This window comes from Arachis hypogaea, chromosome 11 (genome assembly GCF_003086295.3).
Source record: "Arachis hypogaea cultivar Tifrunner chromosome 11, arahy.Tifrunner.gnm2.J5K5, whole genome shotgun sequence".
Lineage (NCBI taxonomy): Eukaryota > Viridiplantae > Streptophyta > Magnoliopsida > Fabales > Fabaceae > Arachis > Arachis hypogaea.
In genome coordinates this window covers 61,047,375-61,074,230 of record NC_092046.1, presented here as the reverse complement: position 1 = coordinate 61,074,230, position 26,856 = coordinate 61,047,375, and the positions used below count along the sequence as shown (strand labels likewise).

The 26,856-nt window shown below is 36.5% G+C and overlaps 1 non-coding gene across 1 annotated transcript; it reads left to right on the top strand.

The window, feature by feature from the left end:
• The first annotated feature begins 9,848 nt into the window (after positions 1–9,848).
• On the top strand, positions 9,849–9,956 carry LOC112724587 (small nucleolar RNA R71). The gene has a single exon (XR_003163742.1). It is a non-coding gene; the product is annotated as a small nucleolar RNA R71 (small nucleolar RNA).
• Positions 9,957–26,856: the final 16,900 nt, after the last annotated feature.

Below are 26,856 nucleotides of genomic sequence, written 5' to 3'. Positions count from 1 at the left end.
TTTTTTCATATCACCTTTAAGGATTTGAATAATTATTTTATTTGTAATTAATTTGGTATTATTTTATACTTGGTTAGTTTTTTAATTACATTTTTAGTTATAAATATATTCAATATTCAATAATATATTATAAATTTTTATGTCAAGCATTCTAACTATAAAAAGTTAAGTTCTAATTAAGTTATTGGATATTTTAAACCATTCAAGACTCGAAGAAGACCATTCTAAAGTATGTTAAAATATTATCTATACAATTAATCATTTATTTTCATGTCGGTAAGAAACTCTAAAAAGAGTTATATTTTATAAATTTTATTTTCATGTAAATATTAATGTGTTTTTTATGTTCAAGTTTTCGCCGTCTAAACATTTTTAAAGCTCCGTCATTGCCAATCAATTAAATAAATCGAAAACTAGAAAAAGAAAAAGAAATCACTAGAGCATAGAAGGGAGGATAGGTATTTCAAAAATAAAATCCCAAAAATGAGATACATAGACTTTAACAACTATAAATATTTTAATCAAAATAAAGAACATGTAACTACTTTATTGAGTTAGAGAAATACCTTGTAAAAGGATTCGATAAAATAGCTTGGATTAGAACCAAATGTATCAGTGAAATAGGAGCAACAAGTATGCCAAATCAGCTACTCAAATACTGCAAGAACAAATTTCAAAGAAAAAAAAGATAAAAATAGTTTAGTATGAGCATTAGCAAATGAAAACTTTAATTTTGAATAACAAAATGCAACAAAAACTCAATTATCAAAAACAAAAAAGATTTCACAAATGCGAACAGAAGCAACAACACAAAACTAATCAATACAATATCAGGAGTCATGCATATAATTGAAAAAACAGAACACTGAATCAGTACAATATCAGGAGTCATGCATGAAACTAATCAATGCTGCTATATAGAGTGCTTTCAAATACTTCAATTTCTAACAGATTGAACTAATTAAGTTATCAAGACCCTCCAACCACTCTTGTCAACTTCAATTAGTCACATACCAGTGAAGTGGATGCAAAGAAAACAAGAAAATAAAAGCCATATATGTTTGATTATATTCTACTAAGTTTCTTTTAAAGATATGCACAATTATTATAGTACCAATATCCATTACTAATCACAGTATAAGAATTCTAACTCTCGCTAAAGTTTCGAAGGATAAACAATTAGACATTCAATAATAATTGGGAGTTTAAAATAATCTCCTGAATATTAATATATAACTCATTTAAGTTTTTATGTCTTATCATTCTACAAATCTTTTATCACTATTACTAAGTTATTTATCACCTTACATTTACCATGCATGTTATCAGCTTATAATTTTTAATTCTATTTAATGGACCTCTTTGTGTTGCCTTGCCATTAAGACCAACCTTAATTCAAAACATGTTTCAAACTAATGTCGGTACAACTAATAAGAGTATGTATATAGTATTCAATAAATTTGAAAATTTAGAAAATATTGAAAAAACTTTTATCGATTTAATATGAAATTTATAAAAAATGAAAAAATAAAACACTGAATCAGTACAATATCAGGAGTCAGGCATGAAACTAATCAATGCTGCTATATAGAGTGCTTTCAAATACTTCAATTTCAAACAGATTGAGCTAACTAAGTTATCAAGACCCTCCAACAACTCTTGTTAAATTCAATTAGCCAAATACCAGTGAAGTGTATGCAAAGAAAATAAGAAAATAAAAGCCATATATATTTGATTATATTCTACTACGTTTCTTTTAAAGCTATGCCCAATTATGATAGTACCAATATCCATTACTAATCACAGTATAAGAATTCCAACTCTCCCTAAGGTTTTGAAGTATAAACAATTAGGCATTCAATAATAGTTGGGAGTTTAAAATAATCTCCTGAATATTAATATATAACTCATTTAAGTTTTTATGTCTTATCATTCTACAAATCTTTTATCACTATTACTAAGTTATTTATCACTTTACATTAACCATGCATGTTTTTAACTTATCATTTTTAGTTTTATTTAATGGACCTCTTTGTGCTGCCTTGCCATTAAGACCAACCTTAATTCAGTACATGTTTCAAACCATTGTCGATAAAACTAATAAGAGTTTGTATATAGTATTCAATAAAATTGAAAATTTAGAAAGTATTGAAAAAACTTCTATCGATTTAATATAAAATTTATAAAAAATGAAAAACAGAACACTGAATCAGTACAATATCACGAGTCAGCATTGAAGAAAGACTCAAGCACCAATTCATTTAAATGGAGGACACATCAACATAAATAAACAGAGCTCTGTATAACCATCACAACAAATCCCTCTTTTATGTTCTACCACACATGCAATTCAAAAATCAATGTTTGAACCCTAATAATTTCCATATGTATATGCTATCAAATTGTTACCTTTGCATAGAAGCACAGCTGCCACTATGAACGGAATCAGCTGCAGCAATGGAGCGCGACCAGTAGCAGCAACACGAATTAAACCGGAATGCGAACAGGAATAGCAGCAGCAACACGCGAACGCAAACCGCAGAGCAAAACAAACGCGAGTAGCAGAGGCACAACGGTGAACAATAGCAATCAATGAAGAAATGCGAAGAACGAAGCAGTTACAATGTTAGAAGAGTGGGAGCAGAAAAGGGTGAGAGGAGAGGAATTGGGTTTCATAGGAAGAAGAGGATTTTGTGCCTCCCAAATTGTGTTGGCGAATCTTTTTTAATTGAAGGGGTTGTTAAAAATCCTGTTATTTAAAATAAAAACTCCCGTTAATAATTTTTTTAATAAAATAAAAGAAAATATTTTATTTTCAAATTTAAATTTGCAGGTGTTTTTTAAAACCTCTGTTAACAAATTTCTATATTATAGCCTTTTTTTGTAGTGTCAGGTACATCGCCCTTCAAGGAGTTAGGTTGGGTACCCGACGTGTTCGTGAATTTGAAACATTGCCTCTTTTAATAATCATTCGCACGTTTCTTATGGTTATTTTGGTAATCGTGCACGTCATAAATTGGGGAGGGTGAATTTATCATTCTGCCCCTAGAGTCTTATATATGCCCAGTCCCTTTTCTCTTTCTTCTTTTTGCTTCTTCGTCAGTGATTTTTACTTCATTCTCTCTCTCTCTCTCTCTCTCTCTCTCTCTCTCTCAAGGCTTTTCATTTCCATTTTTCTTTTTCAAAATTTCTCTGTCTTGAAGTTTGGTGCACGAAATTGTGATGTCCAGGCTCAAACAATCCCCGGCAACGTGAGCAACTTGGTGCTCTGATCTCAATACATAATTGTCACAACTTCGATACAACTAACCAGCAAGTGCACTGGGTCGTCCAAGTAATACCTTACGTGAGTAAGGGTCGAATCCCACGGAGATTGTTGGTATGAAGCAGGCTATGGTCACCTTGTAAATCTCAGTCAGGAAGATATAAAACAGTGATATGGTTTTCGAATATTATATAATAAAATAGGGATAGGGACACTTATGTAAATCATTGGTAGGAATTTCAGATAAGCGAATGGAGATGCTTTTCGTTCCTCTGAACCTCTGCTTTCCTGCTATCTTCATCCAATCAGTCTTACTCCTTTCCATGGCTGGCTTTATGTGATATATCACCACTGTCAATGGCTACTTTCGGTCATCTCTCGGGAAAATGATCCAATGCCCTGTCACGGCACGACTAATCGTCTGGAGGCATCACCCTTGTCAATGACTTCATCTTATCCTCTCACTGAATAATATGCTCACGCACCCTGTCACGGCACGGCTATTCATCTGTCGGTTCTCGATCATGCTGGAATAGGATTTACTATCCTTTTGCGTCTGTCACTAACGCCCTGCAATCGCGAGTTAGGAGCTCGTCACAGTCATTCAATCATTGAATCCTACTCGGAATACCACAGACAAGGTTTAGACCTTCCGGATTCTCTTGAATGCCGCCATCATTCTAGCTTACGCCACGAAGATTCTGGTTAGGAGATCTAAGAGATACTCATTCTAGCTTATTTCATGTAGAACAGAAGTGTTTGTCAGACACGCGTTCATAAGGGAGAAGGATGATGAGCGTCACACATAATCATCACCTTCATCAAGTTCTTGGGTGCGAATGGATATCTTAGAAGAGAAATAAGAAGAATTAAATAGAAAACAGTAGTACTTTGCATTAATCTTTGAGGGACAGCAGAGCTCCACACCTTAATCTATGGAGTGTAGAAACTCTACCGTTGAAAATACATAAGTGAAAGGTCCAGGCATGGCCGAGATGGCCAGCCCCCTAAAACGTGATCACAGGATCATAAGGTAATCCAGGATGGTCAAAAAGACTAGTAAAAGGTCCTATTTATAATAAACTAGTCACTAGGGTTTACATGAGTAAGTAATTGATGCATAAATCCACTTCCGGGGCCCACTTGGTGTGTGTTTGGGCTGAGCTTAAGTGTAGCACGTGCAGAGGCCATTTGTGGAGTTGAACGCCAGTTTCTGTGCCAGTTTGGGCATTCAACTCTGGTTTTGGATCCTTTTCTGGCGCTGGACGCCAGATTTGGGCAGAAGGCTGGCGTTGAATGCCAGTTTACGTCGTATATTCTTGGCCAAAGTATGGACTATTATATATTTCTAGAAAGCCCTGGATGTCTACTTTCCAATGCAATTGGAAGCGTGCCATTTCGAGTTCTGTAGCTCCAGAAAATCCACTTTGAGTGCAGGGAGGTCAGAATCCAACAACATCAGCAGTCCTTCTTCAACCTCTGAATCTGATTTCTGCTCAAGTCCCTCAATTTCAGCCAGAAAATACCTGAAATCACAGAAAAACACACAATCTCATAGTAAAGTCCAGAAATGTGAATTTAACATAAAAACTAATGAAAATGTCCCTAAAAGTAACTAGATCCTACTAAAAACATACTAAAAACAATGCCAAAAAGCGTATAAATTATCCGCTCATCACAACACCAAACTTAAATTGTTGCTTGTCCCCAAGCAACTGAAAATCAAATAGGATAAAAAGAAGAGAATATACTATAAATTCCAAACTATCAATGAAACATAGCTGCAATCATATGAGCGGGACTTATAGCTTTTTGCCTCTTGAATAGTTTTGGCATCTCACTTTATCCATTGAGGTTCAGAATGATTGGAATCTATAGGAACTTCAGATTTCGAATAGTGTTATTGACTCTCCTAGTTCAGTATGATGATTCTTAAACACAGCTTCTTTATGAGTCTTGGCCGTGGCCCTAAGCACTTTGTTTTTCAGTATTACCACCGGATACATAAATGCCACAGACACATAATTGGGTGAACCTTTTCAGATTGTGACTCAGCTTTGCTAAAGTCCCCAATTAGAGGTGTCCAGGGTTCTTAAGCACACTCTTCTTTTGCTTTGGACCTTGACTTTAACCGCTCAGTCTCAAGTTTTCACTTGACACCTACACGCCACAAGCACATGGTTAGGGACAGCTTGGTTTAGCCGCTTAGACCAGGATTTTATTCCTTTAGGCCCTCCTATCCACTGATGCTCAAAGCCTTGGGATCCTTTTTAATTGCCCTTGCCTTTTTGTTTTAAGGGTTATTGGCTTTTTCTGCTTGCTTTTTCTTTTTCTTTCTATTTTTTTTTCGCCTATTTTTTTTTCTGCAAGCTTTGTTCTTTGCTGCTTTTTCTTGCTTCAAGAATCATTTTTATGATTTTTCAGATTATCGAATAACATGTCTCCTAGTCATCATTCTTTCAAGAGCCAACATATTTAACATTCTTAAACAACAACTTCAAAAGACATATGCACTGTTCAAGCATACATTCAGAAAACAAGAAGCATTGTCACCACATCAATATAATTAAGCTAAGTTCAAGGATAAATTCGAAACTCATGTACTTCTTGTTCTTTTGAATTAAAACAGTTTTTATTTAAGAGAGGTGATGGATTCATAGGACATTCATAGCTTTAAGACAAAGTTACTAACTACTAATGATCATGTAATGAAGACACAAACATAGATAAGCACATAACATAGAAAACGAAAAACAGAGAAAGCAAGAACAAGGAATGAATCCACCTTAGTGATGGTGGCATTTCCTTCTTGAGGAACCAATGATGTCCTTGAGCTCTTCTATGTCTCTTCCTTGTCTTTGTTGCTCCTCCCTCATTGCTTTTTGATCTTCTCTTATTTCATGGAGCATGATGGAGTGCTCTTGATGTTCCACCCTTAGTTGTCCCATATTGGAACTCAATTCTCCTAGGGAGGTGTTGATTTGCTCCCAATAATTTTGTGGAGGAAAGTGCATTTGAGGCATCTCAGGGATCTCATGGAAGTGAGCTTCTTGCGCCTCTTGAGCTCCATGACTGGGCTCTCTTGCTTGCTCCATCTTTTTCTTAGTGATGGGCTTGTCCTCTTTAATGAGGATATCTCCCTCTATGTCAATCCCCGCTGAATTGCATAGCTGGCAAATGAGGTGAGGAAAGGCTAACCTTGCCATGGTGGAGGACTTGTCAGCCACCTTGTAAAGTTCTTGAGGTATAATCTCATGAACTTCCACCTCTTCTCCAATCATGATGCTATGGATCATGATGGCCCGGTCTATAGTAACTTCAGACCGGTTGCTAGTGGGAATGATTGAGCATTGAATAAACTCCAACCATCCTCTAGCTATAGGCTTGAGGTCCAATCTTCTTAGTTGAACCGGCTTGCCTTTGGAGTCAATCTTCCATTGAGCTCCTTCTACACATATGTCCATAAGGACTTGGTCCAACCTTTGATCAAAGTTGACTCTCCTTGTGTAGGGGCGTGCGTTCTCTTCCATGTATGGCAAGTTGAATGCCAACCTCACATTTTCCGGACTAAAATCTAAGTATTTCCCCCGAACCATTGTAACATAGTTCTTTGGATTCGGGTTCTTACTTTGATCATGGTTCTTGGTGATCCATACATTGGCATAGAACTCTTGAACCATTAGGATGCCGACTTGTTGGATGGGATTTGTTAGAACTTCCCAACCTCTTCTTTGAATTTCATGTCGGATCTCCGGATACTCATTTCTTTTGAGTTTAAAAGGGACCTCAGGGATCACCTTCTTCTTGGCCACAACATCATAGAAGTGGTCTTGATGGGCTTTGGAGATGAATCTTTCCATCTCCCATGACTCGGATGTGGAAGCTTTTATCTTCCCTTTCCCTCTTCTAGAGGATTCTCCGGTCTTAGATGCCATCAATGGTAATGGAAAAACAAAAAAGCTATGCTTTTGCCACACCAAACTTAGAATATTGCTCGCCCTCGAGCAATAAACAAAAGAATAGAAGAAGAAGAAGAAGAAATATGGAGAGGGAGAGGGAGATGTGGTTTCGGCCAAGAGGAGTGTAGAGGGGTGTGTTGTGTGAATTTGATGAAGAATGGAGGGCTTTATATAGGGAAGGGAAGGGGGGGAAGGTTTCGGCCATATGGGTGGGTTTGGGTGGGAAATTGGTTTTGAATTTTGAAGGTAGGTGGAGTTTATGAGGTAAGTTTATTGGGAAGAGTGGGTGGATGTGAGTGGTGAAGAGGTGATGGGGAAGAGAGTTTGAGGTGATTGGTGAAGGGTTTTTGGGGAAGAGTGTTTATGGGGTTGTGTGAAAGAGAGTGGTGAGAAGAAGTGAGTGGAGGTAGGTGGGGATCCTGTGGGGTCCACAGATCCTGAGTGGATCTTGTGGGGTCCACAGATCCTGAGTGGATCCTGTGGGGTCCACAGATCCTGAGTGGATCCTGTGGGGTCCACAGATCCTGAGGTGTCAAGGCATTTACATCCCTGCACCAATTTAGGCATGTAAAATGCCCTTGCACACAACTCTGGGCGTTCAGCGCCAGGTTGGTGCCCATTTTGGGCGTTCAACGCCCATTTGCTACCATTTCTGGCGTTGAACGCCAGAACCATGCTTGTTCTGGGCGTTCAGCGCCAGAACTATGCTCTGTTCTGGCGTTTGAACGCCAGACAGATGCTCCTCCAGGGTGTGATTTTTCTTCTGCTGTTTTTGATTCCGTTTTTGATTTTTTTATTTATTTTGTGACTCCACATGATCATGAACCTAAGAAAACATGAAAAACAATAATAATAGAGTTAGATAAATAAACATTGGGTTGCCTCCCAACAAGCGCTTCTTTAATGTCAATAGCTTGACAGTGGGCTCTCATGGAGCCTCACAGATGTGCAGAGCTTTGTTGAGACTCTCCAACACCAAACTTAGAGTTTGGATATGGGAGTTCAACACCAAACATAGAGTTTGGTTGTGGCCTCCCAACACCAAACTTAGAGTTTGACTGTGGGGGCTCTGGTTGACTCTGCTTGGAGAGAAGCTTTTTCTGCTTCCTCTCCATGGTTGCAGAGGGAGATCCTTGAGTTTTGAATACAAGGGAGTTCTCATTCCATTGAAGGACTATTTCACCTCTGTCAACATCAATCACAGCTCTTGCTGTGGCCAGGAAAGGTCTTCCTAGGATGATGGATTCATCCTCTTCCTTTCCAGTATCCAGGACTATGAAATCAGTAGGTATGTAAAGGCCCTCAACCTTTACTAATACATCTTCTACTTGTCCATAAGCCTGTTTTCTTGAGCTGTCTGCCATCTCTAGTGAGATTTTAGCAGCTTGCACCCCATAGATTCCCAGTTTCTCTATTACAGAGAGGGGCATGAGGTTTATTCCTGAACCAAGGTCACACAGAGCCTTAAAGATCATGGTGCCTATGGTACAGAGTATTATGAACTTTCCAGGATCCTGTCTCTTCTGAGGCAATGTCAGTTGATCCAGATCACTTAGTTCATTGATGAACAAGGGAGGTTCAACTTCCCAAGCATCAATGCCAAATAATTTGGCATTCAGCTTCATGATTGCACCAAGAAACTTGGCAGTTTTCTCTTCAGCGACATCCTCATTCTCTTCAGAAGAGGAATACTCATCAGAGCTCATGAAGGGTATAAGGAGGTTCAATGGGATCTCTATAGTCTCTAGATGAGCCTCAGAGTCCTTTGATTCCCCAGAGGGAAGCTCCTTATTGATCACTGGACGTCCCTGGAGGTCTTCCTCCTTGGGATTCACGTCCTCTCCTCTCCTCACAGGTTCGGCCATGGCGCTTATGTCAATGGCCTTGCATTCTCCTTTTGGGTTCTCTTCTGTATTGCTTGGGAGAATACTAGGAGGGATTTCAGTGATCCTTTTACTCAGCTGGCCTACTTGTGCTTCCAGATTTCTAATGGAAGACCTTGTTTCATTCATGAAACTTACAGTGGCCTTAGATAGATCAGAGACTAGATTTGCTAAATTAGAAGCATTTTGTTCAGAGTTCTCTGTCTGTTGCTGAGTTGATGATGGAAAAGGCTTGCTATTGCTAAACCTGTTTCTTCCACCATTATTAAAGCCTTGTTGGGGCTTTTGATCCTTCCATGAGAAATTTGGATGATTTCTCCATGTTGAGTTATAGGTGTTTCCATAAGGTTCACCTAAGTAATTTACCTCTGCTATTGTAGGGTTCTCAGGATCATAGGCTTCTTCTTCAGAAGATGCCTCTTGAGTACTGTTGGATGCAGCTTGCATTCCATGCAGACTCTGAGAAATCATATTGACTTGCTGAGTCAATATTTTATTCTGAGCCAATATGGCATTCAGAGTATCAACTTCAAGAACTCCCTTCTTCATAGGTGTCCCATTACTCACAGGATTCCTTTCAGAAGTGTACATGAACTGGTTATTAGCAACCATATCAATGAGTTCTTGAGCTTCTGCAGGCGTTTTCTTTAGGTGAATGGATCCACCTGCAGAAGTGTCCAGTGACATCTTTGATAGCTCAGATAAACCATCATAGAATATATCCAGGATGGTCCATTCTGAAAGCATGTCAGAAGGACACTTTTTGGTCAACTGTTTGTATCTTTCCCAAGCTTCATAGAGGGATTCACCTTCTTTCTGTCTGAAGGTTTGAACATCAGCTCTAAGCTTGCTTAGCTTTTGAGGAGGAAAGTACTTGGCTAAGAAAGCCGTGACCAGCTTATCCCAAGAGTTCAGGCTGTCTTTGGGTTGGGAATCCAACCATAATCTAGCTCTGTCTCTTACAGCAAAAGGGAAAAGCATGAGCCTGTAGACTTCAGGATCTACTCCATTAGTCTTAACAGTATCACATATCTGTAAGAATTCAGTTAAGAACTGAAAAGGATCTTCAGATGGAAGTCCATGAAACTTGCAGTTCTGCTGCATCAGAGAAACTAACTGAGGTTTCAGCTCAAAGTTGTTTGCTCCAATGGCAGGAATGGAGATGCTTCTTCCATGTAGATTGGAATTAGGTGCATTGAAGTCACCAAGCATTCTCCTTGCATTGTTATTGGGTTCGGCTGCCATCTCCTTTACTTGTTCGAAATTTTCAATCAAGTTGTCTCTGGATTGTTGTAATTTAGCTTCTCTTAATTTTCTCTTCAGAGTCCTTTCAGGTTCTGGATCAGCTTCAACAAGAATGCCTTTTTCTCTGTCCCTGCTCATAAGAAAGAGGAGAGAAAAAGAAAAGAAGAGGAATCCTCTATGTCACAGTAAAGAGGATCCTTATTGTTAGTAGAAGAAAAGAAGAAATTCGAACACAGATAGAGGAGGGGGTTCGAATTTTGGTGATGATGTGAGGAAGAGATGTTAGTAGATGAATAAATAAATAAAATAAGATGAGAGAGAAGGAGGGAATTTTCGAAAATTAATTTTGAAAAGGAGTTAGTGATTTTTGAAAATAGTTTTTTTGAAAATTGTTAGTATATATTTTTTTTTTCGAAAAATTTTTAAAATCAAAAATAAAAATAATTAGTTAATAAAAAAGAAATTTTTGAAAAAGAGGGAAGATATTTTCGAAAATTAGAGAGAGAGAGTTAGTTAGGTAGTTTTGAAAAAGTTAAGAAACAAACAAAAAGTTAGTTAGTTAGTTGAAACAAATTTTGAAAAGATAAGAAGTTAGGAAGTTAGAAAAGATATTTTGAAAAGATATTTTTGAAAAAGATAAGATAAGAAGATATTTTTGAAAAGATATGATTGAAATTAGTTTTGAAAAAGATTTGATTTTTAAAATCACAATTAATGACTTGATTCATAAGAAATCACAAGATATGATTCTAGAACTTAAAGTTTGAATCTTTCTTAACAAGCAAGTAACAAACTTCAAATTTTTGAATCAAAACATTAATTGATTATGTTATTTTCGAAAATTTGGTATAAAAATAAGAAAAAAATTTTTGAAAAATATTTTTGGAATTTTCGAAAATAACTAATAATTTTGAAAAAGATTTGATTTTTGAAAAAGATTTTGAAAAAGATAAGATTTTCAAATTGAAAATTTGATTTGACTCATGAGAAACAATTTGATTTTAAAAAATTTGAAAAAGTCAATCCAAATTTTCGAATTTGATGAGAGAAAAGAGGAAAGATATTTTTTTGATTTTTGAATTTTTATGATGCAAGAGAAAAACACTAAAAAGATGCAATGCATGAAATTTTTAGATCAAAACAATGAATGCATGCAAGAATGCTATGAATGTCAAGATGAACACCAAGAACTCTATGAATGTCAAGATGAACATCATAGACACAATTTTGAAAAATTTTTAATGCAAAGAAAACATGCAAGACACCAAACTTAGAATTCTTTAATGCTTACGCACTAAGAATTCAAGAATGCATATGATAAACATGAAAAGACACAAAACAAAAAATCATCAAGATCAAACAAGAAGACTTACCAAGAATAACTTGAAGATCATGAAGAACACCATGAATGCATGAAATTTTCGAAAAATGCAAGATGCATATGCAAGTGACACCAAACTTATAATGTGACTCAAGACTCAAACAAGAAACAGAAAATATTTTTGATTTTTATGATTTTCTAATTTTTTTGGATTTTTTCGAAAATAATATGAAAAAGAAAAAATAAGGATTCCAAAATTTTTAATATGAATTCCAGGAATCTTGCCATGTTAGTCTAAAGCTTCAGTCCAGGAATTAGACATGGCTCACTAGCCAGCCAAGCTTTCAATGAAAGCTCCAGTCCAAAACACTAGACATGGCCAATGGCCAGCCAAGCTTTAGTCTTTAACACGAGAGTATATTGCTCTTTGATAACAAATTGCAAGCCTCAGTCCAAATGAATTTAGACATGGCTTTGCAGCCAGCCAGGCTTCACATGCTTCATGAAACACTAGAATTCATTCTTAAAAATTTTGAATAAAATTTTTGAAAACATTTTTATTTTTTTCGAAAACAGATGAGAAAATTTTAGAAATATTTTTGAAAATATATTTTTTTTTTGAAAAGAAAACAAAAAGAAAATTACCTAATATGAGCAACAAGATGAACCGTCAGTTGTCCAAACTCAAACAATCCCCGGCAACGGCGCCAAAAACTTGGTGCACGAAATTGTGATGTCCAGGCTCAAACAATCCCCGGCAACGTGAGCAACTTGGTGCTCTGATCTCAATACATAATTGTCACAACTTCGATACAACTAACCAGCAAGTGCACTGGGTCGTCCAAGTAATACCTTACGTGAGTAAGGGTCGAATCCCACGGAGATTGTTGGTATGAAGCAGGCTATGGTCACCTTGTAAATCTCAGTCAGGCAGATATAAAACAGTGATATGGTTTTCGAATATTATATAATAAAATAGGGATAGGAACACTTATGTAAATCATTGGTAGGAATTTCAGATAAGCGAATGGAGATGCTTTTCGTTCCTCTGAACCTCTGCTTTCCTGCTATCTTCATCCAATCAGTCTTACTCCTTTCCATGGCTGGCTTTATGTGATACATCACCACTGTCAATGGCTACTTTCGGTCATCTCTCGGGAAAATGATCCAATGCCCTGTCACGGCACGGCTAATCGTCTGGAGGCATCACCCTTGTCAATGGCTTCATCTTATCCTCTCAGTGAATAATATGCTCACGCACCCTGTCACGGCACGGCTATTCATCTGTCGGTTCTCGATCATGCTGGAATAGGATTTACTATCCTTTTGCGTCTGTCACTAACGCCCTGCAATCGCGAGTTAGGAGCTCGTCACAGTCATTCAATCATTGAATCCTACTCGGAATACCACAGACAAGGTTTAGACCTTCCGGATTCTCTTGAATGCCGCCATCATTCTAGCTTACGCCACGAAGATTCTGGTTAGGAGATCTAAGAGATACTCATTCTAGCTTATTTCATGTAGAACAGAAGTGTTTGTCAGACACGCGTTCATAAGGGAGAAGAATGATGAGCGTCACACATAATCATCACCTTCATCACGTTCTTGGGTGCGAATGGATATCTTAGAAGAGAAATAAGAAGAATTGAATAGAAAACAGTAGTACTTTGCATTAATCTTTGAGGGAAAGCAGAGCTCCACACCTTAATCTATGGAGTGTAGAAACTCTACCGTTGAAAATACATAAGTGAAAGATCCAGGCATGGCCGAGATGGCCAGCCCCCTAAAACGTGATCACAGGATCATAAGGTAATCCAGGATGGTCAAAAAGACTAGTAAAAGGTCCTATTTATAATAAACTAGTCACTAGGGTTTACATGAGTAAGTAATTGATGCATAAATCCACTTCCGGGGCCCACTTGGTGTGTGTTTGGGCTGAGATTAAGTGTAGCACGTGCAGAGGCCATTTGTGGAGTTGAACGCCAGTTTCTGTGCCAGTTTGGGCGTTCAACTCTGGTTTTGGATCCTTTTCTGGCGCTGGACGCCAGATTTGGGCAGAAGGCTGGCGTTGCACGCCAGTTTACATCGTCTATTCTTGGCCAAAGTATGGACTATTATATATTTCTAGAAAGCCCTGGATGTCTACTTTCCAATGCAATTGGAAGCGTGCCATTTCGAGTTCTGTAGCTCCAGAAAATCCACTTTGAGTGCAGGGAGGTCAGAATCCAACAGCATCAGCAGTCCTTCTTCAACCTCTGAATCTGATTTCTGCTCAAGTCCCTCAATTTCAGCCAGAAAATACCTGAAATCACAGAAAAACACACAATCTCATAGTAAAGTCCAAAAATGTGAATTTAACATAAAAACTAATGAAAATGTCCCTAAAAGTAACTAGATCCTACTAAAAACATACTAAAAACAATGCCAAAAAGCGTATAAATTATCCGCTCATCAAAGTTCTTCTTTAAATTTTCTGTTGTGCTTGCTTGAAGGTTTCTGGAACGTTCGTGTTTTGCTATCACATGCTTTTCTTGGACGACCTGGTACACTTGCTGGTAAAGTTGTGTGAATTTTAATTTCGCGCACCAAGTTTTTGGCGCCGTTGCCGATGATTGTTCGTAATTGACAACTACTGGTTGTCTTGTTACTTAGATTAGGTACTTTTATCAGTTTTTGACCATTTATTTCCTCTAAAGTTTTTAATTTTGAGTTTTACTTATTTCTCTATTTTTTCGAAAACTTTCATTATTAATTTTTCTTTATTTTGAAATTTTAAGTTTGGTGTTTCTTAGTAGTTTTTGTTCAATTATTTCTCTTTTGATTTTTGAAGTTGCTGTTGTTTGCTCCCTTGAATTTTCGATTTCTTCCTTGTTAATATTTTTTCTTTAATTTTCGAATTTTTGTCATCTTCTTTTTATTTAATTTCAAATTCTAAGTTTGGTGTCTTTTAGTTTTTCCTTTTTCTTTCTTAGATTTTCGAAAATTATTTTATATATTTTCCTAAATTTTCAACCATCCTCTTAGCTACCTCTCTCTATTTTTATATTTTCTTTGTTTTGGTTATCTCATCTTTAATTAAATTTAAATTTTAAGTTTGGTGCTTCTTTTCATCTTGTTTATTTTCTTGAATTTTTGACTTCTATCTTTTTTATCTTTTCCTTTTAATCTCAAATTTTTGTTATCTTCTTCTAATTAATTTCAAATCTTTAAGTTTGGTGTCCCTTTAAGTGATTTTCTTTTTGGTTTAATTAATTTACTTTTTAATTCTTGAATTCTATCTTGTTTATCTTTCTTAATTTTTGAAATCATATCTTATTTATCTTTTCTTTATTTTTGAATCTTTGTTCCAAGTTATCTTGTCTTTATTTAATTTCAAATTTTAAAGTTGATTAATATTCTTGTAAAATTTTAATAAACTTGATTATTTTATATAATTCAAAATTAAGTTTTGTTAATGGAAAAATAATAAAGAGATAATGATTTAAATTAGATAATTGATATTCTGGATTTAAACTGTACTTTATAAAGTATAATTAATTTGTTCATTTTATAATTTAAATTAGAAATAAATATTTTTAACTAGAAATATGCTGATAAATAGCGTTCCTAAAATATTTTTAATGGAGTGTATTTAGTTTTAAAATTATTATTCTACCCTTCAATTTTACCAAAATATCTATTCCATCCATATTTGATGACATGTCATCATGTCATGTTTTTCTATGCTTTTTCATACAAGAAATTTGATAATTAGTGCTTAAATATTGCATTCTTTTGTGCTTAAATGGTATATTTCTTTGATCTTTTGATTTGATAAACTTTGTAGGAAATAAGAAGAAAAAGAAGCAAAAAAGCACAAAATAAGCAAAAAAGGAAAAAAAAAAGTTTTGGGCACACTTTGAAGTTAGAGCACACTTTGAGGCCTTAGGCAACGCTTTTAAAAGCATGACCCATGATCAAGTAGCACTCAAACAAGGCACCAGCACCCAATTTGAAGAGAGCGCTAAGTTAAAATAGTTAACTTTTTCGGTTTTTTTCTAGCCTTGTGACAGTATGACCATGCCTCCTTCAAAGGGCCATAACTTGAGCTACAGATGTCCAATTGATGTGCTTCTAGTTGCGTTGGAAAGCTGACATTCAGAAATTTCCAACGATATATAGCAATATATATTTGGCATGAAATTGAAGGACAAGTGATAGGTATCTTTAAAGCCCAAAAACCAACCAAAAATGGGGCAGCCAAGGCTCGAAGAGGGAACCAGGGTATTGCCTAAGGGAACAAGGCAAAGGCATAGCGCTCAGTTAACTTAGTTAACTTTATCATGCCTCGTTCAAAAGAAAATACAAGGAGTAGCGCTCAATGAGTTAACTGAGCGCTCACTTAGTGAACTCTAGGCCAAGGAGCAATTGCAACCAAGGCTCACACAACAAGACATGTGCAGCGCTTAGTTCACTAACTTAACTGAGCGCTCCACTGGAGCATGGTTCCAACCCAATCCAAACCAAAAGCAACCTTGACCCATGCCTCAAAACCAATTAAACCAAGGCCAACCGGACCTATCTCTTTTCAAATCTAAAGCAAGCAAAGCCCACGACATCACTCAAAGGCACAAGAAACAATTAGAATAGGAATTTTATTTTAATTGTAATTTGTTTTCAATTTCAATTTCATTTTGAATTTTGTAAAAAGCCTATATAAGACATCATTTTCTTTTTTGTAGAAGGCTGGCTCCATTAGAGAGCAGTAGGAGTAGGAGTAGAATAGAGAACTCTTTTAATTTTCCTATTTGAATTTGAGAATTGGAAATCAGATCTGAGTTCTCTTTTTCTTTCTGTTTCATTTTCCTTTTTTTGCAATTTCCTTTCTGTTTTGATCGAGAGAGCAATTGAGCTCTTGGCTTTCTTTCTGTTTTTATTGCTTCATTGAAGTTGTTAATTTCCCTTTGAGATTTCAAAATTGATCTAAGTCTTCTTGCTGATTTTCTCTTCTGCTACAATTTCCTTCTCTGTGATTTTTACTTTCTGTTCCTATTGCTCCCAATTTATTTTCCTGCACTTTTGGTCTTCTGCACTTTACATTTGAGCTACTGTGATCTGAATTAAATTTTCCTGCACTTTAAATTTCCTGTCACTTGTTCTCAAGATCTCTTCAATTGCTTGCTCTATTGCTTTCTTTAAATTTCCAACACCCAGCCCCCCTTTACATTTGATGCAATTTACATTTCTTGTCATTTAAGATTCTGTCAATTTACATTCCTTGCTCTTTAAGTTTTCTGCCCATTTACATTCTGTCCTTTACAATTCTCAGTAATTTGTGTTCTGTTGGTTACATTTCACTTATTTCCCCAATGTTAGCTTGACTAAACTAATCACCCACTAAAGTTTCTTGATCCAGCAAACCCTGTGGGATCGACCTCACTCTTGTGAGTTAATACTACTTGATGCGACCTGGTACACTTGCCGGTGAGTTTCGGTGTTGGAATCAATTAGCAACCCATCAAGTTTCTGGCGCCATTGCTGGGGATTGATTTAGATCAACAATGATTAAGTGGGTGAGAAGTCTAGATCAAGCATTTTCTTTATTTTTGTTTTCTATTTTTGATTAAAACCAAGGTGTTTGTGTTTTTGCCTCACTAAGAAACTCTTATCTCTGATATGAGCAATTTCAGTTTTCACTGGTTGTGTGTTTTACAAAACTCAAATGGAGTTCAACTCATCTTATGATCAAACAAATTTTATGGGATATTACCCACCATCACCAATCTCTAATGGTGGTTGGGAATATCACCAAGATAATACAAATTCTGAGCACTCCAATCCATGAAGATTTGCTTTAGATACACAAGATGAGCAAGAGAATCATATGGGATATTTCCCTCCACTACAAAATGATGTAAGTCATTATTCTAATGGTGGCTGGGAGTATCACCAAAGAATGAAAGAGCATGAACACCTCCCAGAGCCACAAAGTAAATCATACTTTTATGATGCTAACACTAACTATGGCTGGGAAAGGAATTCTGGTGCTCTATATGAAACTCAGCAAGAGACATCATCTCTTGATTATGCCTCAACACACAGTTTCCTCCAAGATCCATACAACTCATCTCACCAACCACAAAATTCATTCAACAACTCACAAAATTCACTCCATAGCCCCCAAAACAACTTCATTACAACACGTTCATGTCCACAAAATTTCTCTCAACCAGAGAATATCCTTCAAAAGTCTAAAGAATTTTTGAAAGACAAGAAAAATCTTGGAAAAGGCAAGAAACTCTATATAATAAGATGAATGGATATTTAGAGCAAGTAAGATGAAACAGAGAATTGCTAAGCAAGGAAGGTGAATATCAATTGGTGGATAAAAAGGAGGAAGTGGAAGAACAAGAAAGTGAGGAAGTCAGTCAAGAAAATTCACACTTAAGTGAGGCAGAGAAGTACATGAAGGAAGAGCTCATTGAGCCACCAATTCAAAAGGCTCTGGATGAAGATAAAATTCTAATAAACACACAGCAACCAAGTCTTGAATTCAAAGGAGTGAAGGTAACTAACAAGAGAACGAATCATACCCCTGATCCAACAAGCAAGCTCAATCAAGCCATGTACAAAAGGAAGCCTGATGAGAGGAGACCAAGAAAGGGGACAATAGCTGAAACTTCTCCCCCTTGAGGTCATTCCTCTTAACAAACTGGAAGAAGAAGAAGAAAGTGAAGAATATGTCAACCATAGACATTCATGATCCATTCTAGACCCATAGCCATTGTTCTAATTGTTGCTTGAGGATGAGCAAGCATTCTGAGTTTGGCAAGGAAAGAGGAAGAATGAGAGGAAAATGACAACAATAGAGAAGATGAATTACAAGGTTATAAAGTTCCTTTTCCTCTCATTTGTTTCCAGCACTTTAAATTATATGATTGTCTTTATCTTCTCTGTATGCATGTGTGGTATGAATAAGCATAGCTTGAATTTTGATTTGCAACATGTTGCTGTGACATTATGATTACCAACTTGAGTTTTGTGAATTCAAAAGCAATAAAGCATCATGATCATAAACGAACAAGGAATTAAAGAAGAACTTAGCATGTGCATACAAGTATTGGAAAGCTAGTATAGTTAATTGTTGCTTAATTGCATTGGATTGTATTTAGTTGAAGTTTTCATCTAGGACATTTTCTGAAATCTTTTGAAATAATGAAAACCTTGAAGAAGCAATTGCAAAATAAGACAAGAAAGAAAAATGGAAAGAATGAGAAAGCTGAAGGCTCTGAGTACCAATGACAATGACAGTTGTTAAGTACTTGTGGTGTTTATGTATGAAGCAAAAAGCTTGAAAACAAAACACTTAGAAGTCAAGGTTAAGGTCAAAGTTCAAAAAGCACTCTCTCAAAGCTCAAGGCTCTGAGCATCAATGATTAGAGAGTCAAGAAAAGAAACAAATGAGCTTAATAAATTCCTCTAATTAAATGCTTGTGGTGCTTATGTATCAAGTGGTAATACTTGAAAACAAAGCATTTAGAATCCTATCTTTGTTATCAACTCATGGGGCAAAGCACCCAAAAGGAGAAGCTAATAAGAAAAGCAAATGCTTGTTTCAAGGAAGAAATATAAGATAAAGATTTCATAAATTGAGCTAGATAGAAGCATCAATCATTTACATTTCTTTTATGATTGTAGCATGCATAGAAAACTAGCTAACCATGAACATTGAGTTGCTATTCTTCTTACCTTGGATTGTCAATCTCTATTGCATAATTCTTTTCTTTCTTGGGGACAAGCAAGGTTTAAGTTTGGTATTGTGATGACATGTCATCATGTCATGTTATTCTATGCTTTTTCGTACAAGAAATTGATAATTAGTGCTCAAATATTGCATTCTTTTGTGTTTAAATGGTATATTTCCTTGATATTTTGATTTGATAAACTTTGTAGGAAATAAGAAGAAAAAGAAGCAAAAAAACACAAAATAAGCTAAAAATGAGAAAAAAAGAGATTTGGGGAACACTTTGAAGTTAGAGCACACTTTGAGGCCTTAAGCCACGCTTTTAAAAGCGTGGCCCATGACCAAGTAGCGCTCAAACAAGGCACCACCGCCCAATTTGAAGAGAGCGCTAAGTTAAAATAGTTAACTTTTTCGGGTTTTTTCTAAGCTTGTGACAGCATGACCATGCCTCCTTCAAAGGGCCATAACTTGAGCTACGGATGTCCAATTGATGTGCTTCTAGTTGCGTTGGAAAGATGACGTTCAGAGCTTTCCAACGATATATAACAATTTATATTTGGTATGAAATTGAAGCACAAGTGATAGGCATCTTTAAAGCCCAAAAAACAACCAAAAATTGGGCAGCCAAGGCTCGAAGAGGGAACCGGGGTAGCGCCCAAGGGAACAAGGAAAAGGCATAGCGCTCAGTTAACTTAGTTAACTTTATCGTGTCTCATTCAAAGGAAAAAATACAAGGAGTAGCACTCAATGAGTTAACTGAGCGCTCACTTAGTGAACTCTAGGCCAAGAAGCAATTGCAACCAAGGCTCACACAACAAGGCATGTATAGCGCTCAGTTCACTAACTTAACTGAGATCTCCACTGGAGCATGGTCCCAACCGAATTCAAACCAAAAGCAACCTTGACCCATGCCTCCAAACCAATTAAACCATGGCCAACCGAACCCATCTCTTTTCAAAGCCAAAGCAAGCAAAGCCCACGACATCACTCAAAGGCACAAGAAACAATTAGATTAGAAATTTCATTTTAATTGTAATTTGTTTTCAATTTGAATTTCATTTTAAATTTTGTAAAAAGCCTATATAAGACATCATTTTCTTTTTTGTAGAAGGCTGGCTCCATTAGAGAGCAGTAGGAGTAGGAGTAGAATAGAGAACTCTTTTAATTTTCCTATTTGAATTTGAGAATTGGAAATCAGATCTGAGTTCTCTTTTTCTTTCTGTTTCATTTTCCTTTTTTTGCAATTTCCTTTCTGTTTTGATCGAGAGAGCAATTGAGCTCTTGGCTTTCTTTCTGTTTTCATTGCTTCATTGAAGTTGTTAATTTCCCTTTGAGATTTCAAAATTGATCTAAGTCTTCTTGCTGATTTTCTCTTCTGCTACAATTTCCTTCTCTGTGATTTTTACTTTCTGTTCCTATTGCTCCCAATTTATTTTCCTGCACTTTTGGTCTTCTGCACTTTACATTTGAGCTACTGTGATCTGAATTAAATTTTCCTGCACTTTAAATTTCCTGTCACTTGTTCTCAAGATCTCTTCAATTGCTTGCTCTATTGCTTTCTTTAAATTTCCAACCCCCAAGCCCCCTTTACATTTGATGCAATTTACATTTCTTGTCATTTAAGATTCTGTCAATTTACATTCCTTGCTCTTTAAGTTTTCTGCCCATTTACATTCTGTCATTTACGATTCTCAGCAATTTGTGTTCTGTTGGTTACATTTCACTTAATTCACCAATGTTAGCTTGACTAAACTAATCACCCACTAAAGTTGCTTGATCCATCAATCCCTGTGGGATTGACCTCACTCTTGTGAGTTATTACTACTTGATGTGACCCGGTACACTTGTCGGTGAGTTTCGGTGTTGGAATCGATTTCTAACCCTTCAAGTTTTTGGCGCCGTTGCTAGGGTTTGATTTAGATCAACAATGATTAAGTGGGTGAGAAGTCTAGATCAAGCATTTTCTTTATTTTTGTTTTCTATTTTTAATTGAAACCAAGGTGTTTGTGTTTTTGCCTCACTAAGAAACTCTCATATCTGATATGAGTAATTTCAGTTTTCACTGGTTGTGTGTTTTACAAAACTCAAATGGAGTTCAACTCATCTTATGATCAAAGAAATTATATGGGATATTACCCACCATCACCAATCTCTAATGGTGGCTGGGAATATCACCAAGAAAATACAAATTCTGAGCACTCCAATCCATGGAGATTTGCTTCAGATACACAAGATGAGCAAGAGAATCATATGTGATATTTCCCTCCACCACAAAATAATGTAAGTCATTATTCTAATGGTGGCTGGGAGCATCACCAAAGAATGAAAGAGCATGAATACCTCCCAGAGCCACAACGTAAATCATACTGTTATGATGCTAACACTAACTATGGCTGGGAAAGGAATTCTGGTGCTCCATATGACACTCAGCAAGAGACATTATCTCTTGATTATGCCTCAACACACAGTTTCCTCCAAGATCCATACAACTCATCTCACCAACCACAAAATTCATTCCACAACTCACAAAATTCACTCCATAACCCTCAAAACAACTTCACTACAACATGTTCATGTCCACAAAATTTCTCTCAACCTTCAGAGAATCTCCTTCAAAAGTCCAGAGAATTTTTGAAAGACATGAACAATCCTGGAAAAGTCAAGAAACTCTCTACAATAAGATGAATGGATATTTAGAGCAAGCAAGAAGAAACAGAGAATTGCTAAGCAAGGAAGGTGAAGATCAATTGGTGGATAAAAAGGAGGAAATGGAAGAACAAGAAAGTGAGGAAGTCAGTCAAGAAAATTGACACTCAAGTGAGGCAGAGAAGTACATGAAGGAAGAGCTCATTGAGCCACCAATTCAAAGGGCTCTGGATGAAGATAAAATTCCAATAAACACGCAGCAACCAAGTCTTGAATTTAAAGGACTGAAGGCAACTAACAAGAGAACCAATCATACCGATGATCCAGCAAGCAAGCTCAATCAAGCCATGTACAAAAGGAAGCCTGCTGAGAAGAGACCAAGATAGGGGACAATAGCTGAAACTTCTCCCCCCTTGAGGTCATTCCTCTTAACAAACTGGAAGAAGAGGAAGAAAGTGAAGAATATGTCAACCATAGACATTCATGATCCATTCTAGACCCATAGCCATTGTTCTAATTGTTGCTTGAGGATGAGCAAGCATTCTGAGTTTGGCAAGGGAAGAGGAAGAATGAGAGGAAAATGACAACAATAGAGAAGATGAATTACAAGGTTATAAAGTTCCTTTTCCTCTCATTTGTTTCCAGCACTTTAAATTGTATGATTGTCTTTATCTTCTCTGTATGCATGTGTGGTATGAATAAGCATAGCTTGAATTTTGATTTGCAACATGTTGCTGTGACATTATGATTACCAACTTGAGTATTGTGAATTCAAAAGCAATAAAGCATCATGATCATAAACGAACAAGGAATTAAAGAAGAACTTAGCATGTGCATACAAGTATTGGAAAGCTAGTATAGTTAATTGTTGCTTAATTACATTGGATTGTATTTAGTTGAAGTTTTCATCTAGGACATTTTCTGAAATCTTTTGAAATAATGAAAACCTTGAAGAAGCAATTGCAAAATAAGACAAGAAAGAAAAATGGAAAGAATGAGAAAGCTGAAGGCTCTGAGTACCAATGACAATGACAGTTGTTAAGTACTTGTGGTGTTTATGTATGAAGCAAAAAGCTTGAAAACAAAACACTTAGAAGTCAAGGTTAAGGTCAAAGTGCAAAAATCACTCCCTCAAAGCTCAAGGCTCTGAGCATCAATGATTAGAGAGTCAAGAAAAGAAACAAATGTGCTTAATGAAATCCTCTAATTAAATGCTTGTGGTACTTATGTATCAAGTGGTAATACTTAAAAATAAAGCATTTAGAGTCGTAGCTTTGTTATCAACTCATGGGGCAAAGCACCCAAAAGGAGAAGCTAATAAGAAAAGCAAAAGCTTGTTTCAAGGAAGGAGCAATTGCAACCAAGGCTCACACAACAAGGCATGTGTAGCCCTTAGTTCACTAACTTAACTGAGCGCTCCACTGGAGCATGGTTCCAACCCAATTCAAACCAAAAGCAACCTTGACCCATCCCTCCAAACCAGTTAAACCAAGGCCAACCGGACCCATCTCTTTTCAAATCCAAAGCAAGCAAAGCCCACGACATCACTCAAAGGCACAAGAAACAATTAGATTAGAAATTTCATTTTAATTGTAATTTGTTTTCAATTTCAATTTCATTTTAAATTTTGTAAAAATCGTATATAAGGCATCATTTTCATTTTTTGTAGAAGGCTGGCTCCATTAGAGAGCAGTAGGAGTAAGAGTAGAATAGAGAACTCTCTTTTAATTTTCCTGTTTGAATTTGAGAATTGGAAATCAGATCTGAGTTCTCTTTTCTTCTCTGCTTTATTTCTTTTCAATGCAATTTCACTTATACACTTTCAATCTCTACAATTCTCTCTTCTGCAATTCCTTTTCTGCACTTTTTCATTTTGCTTGAGCTGAATCTACTTTCTATGCAATTTAAATTCTCTACCTCCTTGCTAATTTACATTTGAGCATGCTGTAATCTAAATTTAATTTTCCTGCAATTCAAATTTCTTGTTCTGAGTTCTGATTTACTGTCTCTTTAATTTCCAGCACCCAACCACCTTTACATTTCATACAATTTACCTTTCTTGTCATTTAAGATTCTGTCAATTTACTTTTCTTGTTCTTTAAGCTTCTGCCAATTTAAGATTCTGCTCATTTATATTCTGTCATTTACAATTCTCAGCAATTTGTGTTTTGTTGCTTCAATTTCACTTAATTCACCAATGTTAGCTTGACTAAACTAATCACCCACTAAAGTTGCTTGATCCATCAATCCCTGTGGGATCGACCTCACTCTAAGTGAGTTTTACTACTTGATGCGACCTGGTACACTTGGTGGTGAGTTTTTGTGTGGGAATCTCATTACCACCCATCAAGTTTTTGGCGCCGTTGTCGGGGATTGATTTAGATTAATAATGATTAAGTGGCTGAGAAGTCTAGATCAAGCATTTTCTTTGTTTTTGTTCTCTGATTTAAGTTGATAGCAAGGTGTTTGAGTTATTGCCTCACTAAGAAATTCTTCTCTGTGAGATGAATTTCAAATTTCATTGGTGTTGTGTTTTACAAAATTCAAATGGAGTTCAACTCATCTTATGATAAAAAAATTTTATGGGATATTACCCACCATCACCAATCTCTAATGGTGGCTGGGAATATCACCAAAAAAATACAAATTCTGAGCACTCCAATCCATGGAGATTTGCTTCAAACACACAAGATGAGCAAGAGAATCATATGGGATATTTCCCTCCACAACAAAATGATGCAAGTCATTATTCTAATGGTGGCTGGGAAGGGAATTCTAATGCTCCATATGATATTCATCTGAAGATATCATCACTTGACCATGCTGCAACAGAAAGCCCCTTTCAAAACTTACCACCGACACAAACTTCCATGAACCAAAGGCTCTCAAAGCTTGAGACCATGTTTGAAAAATATCAGGAGGAGGCACAGAGATTCTGGAATGAAAAAGAGAACTCCCTCAAAAATATGGAAGTGCTGGTAAACCAATTGTTGAATGCAAGGAATGAGGAAATGGAAAAACAAGAACACAAGGTCCCTGTGTCAAGTGAAATTGCAAAGAAGGAAGAGGTGGTAGAAATATTTGAACATGAAACTGCACTTGAGATGACAAGAGAACATGAAAACTCACAACCTCCTCAAACTCCCTGATGCGAGCGGAAATTGGCGAGTTAAGAATGATTATAAAATATGCGTTGCAAGTATAGTTCTCAACCATCCAGAAATCCACTTATCAATTTAGAAGGGTGTCACAGAAATTAAAATTAAAATACTGGGAGTATGAATCCCAGGTCGTCTCCCAACGAGTTGCAGAAAAGTGTGCTATTTTATTAATAAGATGTTTTCAAAAAGGTTTGAGTTGAATGGAAAAAAATTAAATGAGAGAATCTATATAAATTTAAATAAAAGCCTTGACTGGGAGTTGATTAGCTGGAAGCCCTATTCTTGTTGGAGTACTCTCAAGATTAATTGACAATTGGGGGTTATTATGTTTAGTTGCTCCTTACTAAGTAAGGGAAAGTCAAACGAGTTGGAATGCTGTTTCTATCCACAAGTTCCAATCCGCTCTTGGGAGAATAGGTGTTAGTGACTAGAGAGCAATCCAACAATAAACCCAATTACAATCTTTCTCTTGAGCATCCTAACTAAAGGGTTCCTTTCAATTAACTCCCCATCAAGTTAGGGAACATGGAAGAGTAAGAGACAAGTAAAGAGAACGAACTAGAATGTCGAAGTCTTGATGAGGCAATAACTCTTCTCAATATCCCAATGCAAAAACAATGAACATAACAAATCCTAAAAACTATGAATGTGTAGAGAGAAAACCTAGAGGAGAGGAAAACTAGATCTGAAAAACTAAAACTATGCGGAATGAATGTTGTTTTTGGTTTCTGCATGTTCTCTGGCTCTAGTCTGCTTTTCTGGGCCAAAAACTGGGTCAAAATAAGGTCCGAAATCGCCCCCAGCGATTCTGCAGATTATGCAGATCGCGCATGTCACGCGGTCGCGTCATCCATGCGACCGCGTCATTCGGCTTTCTACTTTGCCACGCGGTCACGTCATCCATGCGGCCGCGTCGCTTGTGCTATTCCATGCCGCGCGGTCGCGTCATCCATGCGGCCGCGTCACTGCGATTTCCTCTCTTTCACGCGGTCGCGTCATCCATGTGGCCGCGTCACTTCTCGCTGGTCATCTCCTCAATTCCTTGTGTTCCTTCCATTTTTGCAAGCTTCCTCTCCAATCTCCAACTCATTCATGCCCTATAAAGCCTGAAACACTTAACACACAGATCACGGCATCGAATGGAATAAAGGAGAAATAAAATACATAATTAAAAGTCTCTAGGAAGCAAGTTTTCAATCATGCAATAACTTTAGGAAGGAATTATAAATGCATGCTTATTTAATAAATAAGTGGGTAAAGATCATGATAAAAACACATAATTAAACATAATACAAACCATAAAATAGTGGTTTATCAACCTCCCCACACTTAAACATAGCATGTCCTCATGCTTAGTTGAAGGAGATAAAATGAATGAGTAAGAACATGTAAAACCTATGAAATGCAATACAACCTATATATATGAATGCAACTATATGATTTTTGTCCACTTGATCAAAAGTAAGTAAGCTCTTCAAAACAATTACAAATCAAATTCCACTAACTCAATTCTTATACAGTAAGAACAGACAAAAATGCAAGAAGATAGCTCATGAAAGCAGGGAACATAGAAATTCAAGCATGGAACCCTCACTGATGATGTATGTACACTCTAGTCTCTCTAGTGTATAGGGTTATCGCTCTATCATTCTC